Source organism: Microtus ochrogaster, chromosome 2, assembly GCF_000317375.1.
Source record: "Microtus ochrogaster isolate Prairie Vole_2 chromosome 2, MicOch1.0, whole genome shotgun sequence".
NCBI lineage: Eukaryota > Metazoa > Chordata > Mammalia > Rodentia > Cricetidae > Microtus > Microtus ochrogaster.
In genome coordinates, this window is record NC_022010.1 from 45,130,743 (window position 1) to 45,137,549 (window position 6,807).

Sequence of the window (6,807 nt, forward strand, 5' to 3'; positions counted from 1 at the left end):
ACCCCTCTCCTGTGTGTGATGTCCGTGCCTGCACCCCTATGACCACACCTGCTGTACACCCCTCTCCTGTGTGTGATGTCCGTGCCTGCACTCCAATGACCATTCCCACTTGACCCCTCTCCTGTGTGTGATGCTCTCACATTGTCCCTGGTCAACCTGTGTTTTTCTTTTTCTTACCGAGTATTCACATAGTTACTCTAACTACAGATATTTGGTTATTTTCCTTTACTAACCTTTGAAAAAGTTAAAAGGGTGTTTTTTATAAAAGAGGGGAAGATACACCTTCCCCCCACCCTCATTATTTCTTGAGCTCCCCACTTTCCTTCCTCCCCTCTCCTTTGTTTTCCTTTCCTTTCTCTCTTGAGAAGTTCTCACTGTGTAGCCCAGGCTGGCCTTAACCTCACTATCCTCGTCTCTACCTCCTGAGTGTGGGAATCTGGCTGGGCACCCTTGTGTATAGCGCCTCTGTATTCTCACAGCCATGAAATAAATGGGTCGATTTTGAAAATACTCAGTAAACACTTCCAAATCTCAGCACCGTCCACAATCATCTTCTGAGGTAGGTGGGGTTTCTTATAATTTTGGATCACATTGTGGATCTTTAACCCTGGAACTCATAGATTTCGTAATTAACTTTTAGAGTATTTTGGTCTTCCCATTCCCATTGGCCACTCGCAGATTGTACTTCTGCCTTCTCCCAGCACATCTCAGAAACTCTTGTGCAATAATGGTATTTACCAAGTGCTCACATGCCCTTGGCCCTAAATGCCTGACATTTAGGAACCTCACAGTGACACTTGATTTTATGATCATCTGTTTTAAGGAAGACAAGGCACAAAGAGGTTGTGTGAACCTTTTCTCAGTAGGGGTCCGTTCAAGTTAGGTGAAGTACATCCAGCCATGCTGAGTCAAGCTCCTACTACCTTGGCTGCCTCTCACCAAACTTGGTCAGGTGTCTGTCCCTTCCCAGGCATAGCCACCACTGGGCATGTGTATGGCTTGGCCATTACGGATGTTAATAAGCTGGAGTTCTTAGTAAGCCCTTGTAAATCTGGTGATCTTAGCCCAGTGAGTTCATGTCAGTTCACGTTGTAGAAGTTAGTTCTCTTGTAGACAGTCAAGACTGTTAATATTATATTGTCCTTATCTGACAGTTTTCTGGGTACCAACTCTTTATTGTTATACCCAGACTTCTTGCCTCCCAAAGAGACCACCAGGGACCTGGAACTTGGATGCAAAGGCAAGGTTTATTGTATGAGCCTAGGCGCGGAACTTGTCTAGCACACTCAAGGCAGTGAGGGCGGGAGGAGCTCCCTTCCAGAGATTACAGGACTTTTTGTAGATCATTTTGCAGGACCACCAGTTTTCACCTAATTTGCATACCCAGATCTAATTGAGAACAGCAAATTCAAAAAGCATAATATCATTATGCAAATGAAGTATGGACATGAGTATATTCTTGGTTGGCCCGTTCTTTTCTGTCCTTGAGGTACGTAGATGAAGCATGCTATGGACATATTTTAATTGGCTAGTTCTTGGCTATCCTTGAGGCAATGCTCTCCCAGTTGTTACTGGCTCCTGCGATGGCCCTTGTCACGTATGAAGTGCTTTCCAAAATCGTCTAGCCTAAACAGCGTGCTTCAGGCGGAAAGCGATTAGGTCACTCTGACACTCTTACTGGTTTTTCATTTCTCTCACACATGTCACATTGTTTTGCTTTTAGAAATGCAATTAGCTTCGTTACTTAATCATGCTTGTTATTGTTTCAAGCCTTTTTGTATTGACATGAGATAATTGGTAAGGAGATCAAGTGTAGCTTACACTACATCCAGTTGGGGCTTCATGTGACTTTGTATCAAGAAACCAAAAAGTAAAGCAATACAATAGATAGCACGATAAGCCCATTACATGTTAATAACCAATGATATCCTAAGAGAATATGCTTTGACATTTAATGTGATTAGAAGAGTGGGTTGCTTTCCATTTTCTGCAAGTCATCTTCCTGCCTGGCTGCAGGGTGCAGTTGGAGTCTCCTATCTGCTGCAGTATAGCTGTTGCAATGTGTTGGTCTGTTAAGAGATGAAGAAAATCTTGTCTCAGCAGATACAGCTGAGAAAGGGGGAAGTATTTAACTATCTTTTCAGACAGTTGGGAATCTTTAAAATATCACACCAAACTTGATGAGGGCTATTTTCTTTTTTGTTTTGATGTTGTTTTGTGTTTTTGTCTTTTAAGGCAGGATTTCTCTGTTTAGTCCTAGCTGTTCTGGAATTGGCTCTGTAGACCAGATTGGCCCTGAATTCACAGAGATCCGCCTGCCTCTGCCTCTCGAGTGCTGGGATTAAAGGCATGCACCACCACTGTCCAGCAGGCTTTTTTTTTTTAAAAAAAATTCATTAGTTGCAGTATAGACTATGAAATCACAATGAAAGAACTCTTTGTGTTCCTATAATAAAATCCCTTTCGTAATGTCATTCATTGGTTATTAGGAAATGTTGGATTACTGAATTATGTAGCTCTTCCAAATGCTGGTGTGCCCCACAGTGTGCTTGATGTGTTTCATTATTTAAGATCACGTTTGTCGGCACCACACCTTTTTTATGGACAAAGTTTTTGGTGCTCAGGAGTTTCTAAAATCATAGAGCTGAAGTGCAGTTTTATTCAACCCAATAATATTTGCTAACCTATCTTGTGATTTGTTCTTTAATTTTTTGCTTAGTTTATAAGTGTAACTTTTTACTGAGCCATGTGGCTAACATAGATAAGAATAATGGGTTAATATAAGTTATAAGAGCTAATACGAAGCCTGAGCTAATGGGCCAATCAGTTTATAACTTAAAAAATAAGTGTAACCTTTGATTTATAATATTTGTTGGCTTTTCTAACCATCTTTTTGTCGTTGATTTCTGACTTGATTTCACTGTGGTCAGAAAATATATCTGGCATTATTTCAATCCTTTCAAATATATGTAAATTTGTTTCATAACCCAAAGTATGGTCAATGATGTTACTTGCAAACTTGGATATAATGCATTCTTTTATTAGCCGGGGTACCCTGTGAGTCTCCTTTAAGTCAGGCTGTGGCTTAAGGGTCACATCCTTACTGATTTCTGTACATTCATTTTATCTACTATGTAGAGAGGGACACCATTAGTTCTTTTATGTTGGTCAGGTTTTACTTTTTACACTTGACTTTATTAGTGACCTTTTATTGTGATGAAATGAATTAATCTGCTTTGGCGTAGTCCTTTTTCTGATTCAGTTTACCCTGTGTTTGTCTTTGATTGATATTAGCATGAGAAAGGAATGCTTCATACGGAATTGAATTTCCATAAAGTCCTAGAACCAACCAGGTCGGTGGTTGTCAGAGAATGAGATTTGGAGGGAAACATGAATCATGAGGGGCACTGGGGAAGTTTGGACATGGTCAGAATGTTTGTCATTTTGATTATCTTGATGGAGTCTCAAGAATGCAGATAGATCAAGTTCATCAGTCAGATGCTTTAAATATATGGTGTTTGCTGTACATCGATCATACCTCAATAATACTTTTAAAAAGAATATAATACTTGGGGATGGAGAGAGGGTTCAGCAGTTAAAAGCACTGACTACTTATCCAGAGGAGCCAAGCTTGATTCCCAGCTCCCACATGGCATTTAACAACCACCTGTAATTGTAGTTCCAGTGGAATCTGATGCCCTCCCTCTTCCTGCCTCGGTGGGTATCAGGCGTACACTGTGGTTCACAGACACACATACAGGTAAAACATGCATACATATAAAATAAAGATAAGACTCAATAATGCAATACTACTATTATATTTTAACTGTACTACCTGACACTATCAGTTTTATTCACTGTTGCCTCTACACAACCAGTGCAAATATCAACACAGTGAAATAGGCAGTAGCAGTATAGTAACATTGTGAAGGTAGTTTTGACCTCCCAGATCCTCAGAGGGGCCGGAGGAGGGAGTCGCTTGAGTCCAGCATTGCTTCTATAATCATTCTGTTCTTCTGACACTCTCTCTTCTAGTTCTAAAATAAATTCTTCAAGTCATGTTTACTATTAAGTACCAAAGCATTTTTGTTGTGTTCATAAACATTGAATAACTTGAAAATATGTCAGGGTAGCATTTAAGTCCCTTCCCAGCACCCTAGCCCAACCACTTGGTCTACATGAGCCACCACCTGTTCTCCCCATTGACTGCTGGGCAGTCCATGTTCTCGCCCACCTTCTGACCTTTGCTCAGACCCTCTAAGTTTTGCCTAAGAAGTTCTACTTGGGGCTGGCTCAGATTCAGCATTGGGTGTGAGACCTCAGCCACTTCAGCACACATCCCCAGCCAGCATTCCTTTATGTCCTGTTCGGACCAGTATTTCATAAAATTGTGTCTTGATCCTTTAACGGCACAGGCTATGTTCTTTACTCTTTTCCTCAGAACTGCTGACATAGTACTGAATATGTAATAGGTATTTGAATGATTACATAGTCCCTTAATCTTTACTACCCTTTAAAGAATATTTGTACTTAAACCCCTGGCTTTATCCTTGTCATATGTTCTGCGGCTTCTAGTTAACCGAATGTTACATCTGTCAATTTTGATAAACATTTCTACCTCTCATCAGCCTTCTTCTCGGTTTTTAAGTTTTAACTTACAACCTCTGTTTACAGTTTCTATATACTTCATCTTCCGTAAAGGAGATTAATTCTCTGTTAGATGTACAATATTTATATATTGACAAATAAACTGATAACTGTACTGGTATAATTGGAAAGTACTTGGCAGTCTTGCAGATGGCCTGAAATTATTATTTTGATACTCACCTGACTTTTGTGAATGACAAAATGAGTCTCTCTGGCTTCTAGTTCCCCGCCCATGCCATTCAATCAACACAGCACGTCTTGTCTGAGCACTGTGTCTCTACTGCCCTGGGAAGATAGGGAAGTTGTGAGAAACATTACCTTTATCTCTTGTAGTTGTTGATAAGCATTCTTCAAGTTGAGACTGTGAAGAATCAGCATATAATAAAAGGGATTGTGTCCCCCAAGAGTGTTTTCCTGGTAGATTCTATTTCACATTGTGATTGAGGTCAGCTCCGGAGAATAGGGAGCCTCATTGAGTCGCCAGGACATAGAATCTGCAAAAGCAATAACTGGAAGATTAGTTCAGCCTGTTGGACTTTGTGACCCAGCTGTGAGGATGTGTTGGAATGGAAGCAGGTGTTCTGGAAATGATTAAAGGCGTCTCAGACAGGGTGCTTCCTGGTGAGACAGATTGGCACCTCAGAATTCACGTGATTAAAAAACAGAAAATAGAATTTAGGCATTTACCCAGTAGATAGAGACGTAATGCCCTCTTCTGTTTCTGTACCTGCCGGTCTTTTTCCTGAGGAAAAAGGAGATTTTAAGTTCTGTGTATTAATGATAGTTAACAATCTTGTGATTTTTCAGAGTTCCAGTTTTATCGCTCGTGACCAACTTTTTTTTTAATTCAGATGTAAGTTCATTGTGGAATTATGTAATTGGTTTTTTTGTATTGTGACCTGTGAATGGAAAATAACTAGAGTGAGACAGTGACACTAAGGGGTTGCAGAAGGAACAAATCTTATCAGTTTTTCTTTAGTGTTTTTGTTGTTGTTGTTAGTGATGTTAAAACTGTAAAAATATGGATGACTTCATTATAGGTACAGCAGTTTTAAAATGAAGCAATGATTATTGAACTCATTCATCGGGACAGGTTTAAGACCTGTGGGCATGGTGGTTTTTAATCCCAGCAGAGCCTGGCAAACAGGTAGAGCTGAGTTTTAGGCCAGCTTGGTCTAAAGAGTGAGTACCAGGACAACCAGAGCTACACACACACACACACACACACACACACACACACACACACACACACACACACAAAACTGTCTTTAAAAACAAAAAGCAAAACACTTAAAAAAATAATCTGGAAACAGATCTGGGAGCTCCTAGGAGTAGCCCAGCAGTTTCAAAAGTGCTGTGTCACCACCATAGGTATTGGAGAAGTCACCTTAGTGAGAGACTGAGCCATCATGGCCCTTGTCCTGGCTAGTTTTTATGTCAACTTGACACAACCTCGGGTCATCTGAGAGGAGGAAACCTCAGTTGAGAAAATGTCTCCATAAGATTGGGCTCTGAGGTGCATTTTCTTGGTTAACGTTGGGAGGGCCCTGGCGTTGTGGGTGGGGCTGCCATTGGGCTGGTGACCCTGGGGTTTACAAAAGCCGACTGAGAGCAAGCCCTGAGGAGCACCTGTGCTTCCTTGGCCTCTGCTTCAGTTCCCTCCTTGACTTCCTTGGTGCTGGACCTGGTCCTGGTGTGTTGTCAGGTGAAATAAACCCTTTCCTCCCCAGGTTGCTTTGGTCATGTTCTATCGCAGCAGTGGAAGCCCTAAGACAGTGCTCTAAAGCCTGGTCAGAGAAATGGGACCAGAGTGTGGTCTGCCCGAATTCAGTGCACCTCCTAATTTATTATCTTGTCACTTAAATATAAGGAATAGTTGAGGAATGCAGTACACTGTCAAGAATATTGAGGCGTACGTACTTTCTTATTTTTTACTGTAGTTTAAAGTCTCTTTTGTTTAATGTATTGAGGACCCTTTTGTTTGTTTGTTTGCTTTCGCCGTTTGAGACAGGGTTTCTGTACATCTGTCCTGAAATCCACTCTGTAGACCATGCTGGCCTTGAACTCACAGATATCTGCCTGCCTTTGCCTCCCTATGGGGGACCTTTATAAAAAATGTGTTTACAGTCTCTCTCTCTCTCTCTCTCTCTCTCTCTCTCT

At 41.1% G+C, this 6,807-nt stretch overlaps 1 protein-coding gene across 2 annotated transcripts in view; it reads left to right on the forward strand.

The window, feature by feature from the left end:
• The window catches only part of Hspbap1 (HSPB1 associated protein 1), a 55,808-nt gene that overhangs the window by 36,815 nt on the left and 12,186 nt on the right, over positions 1 to 6,807 (forward strand). The window lies entirely within an intron of this gene.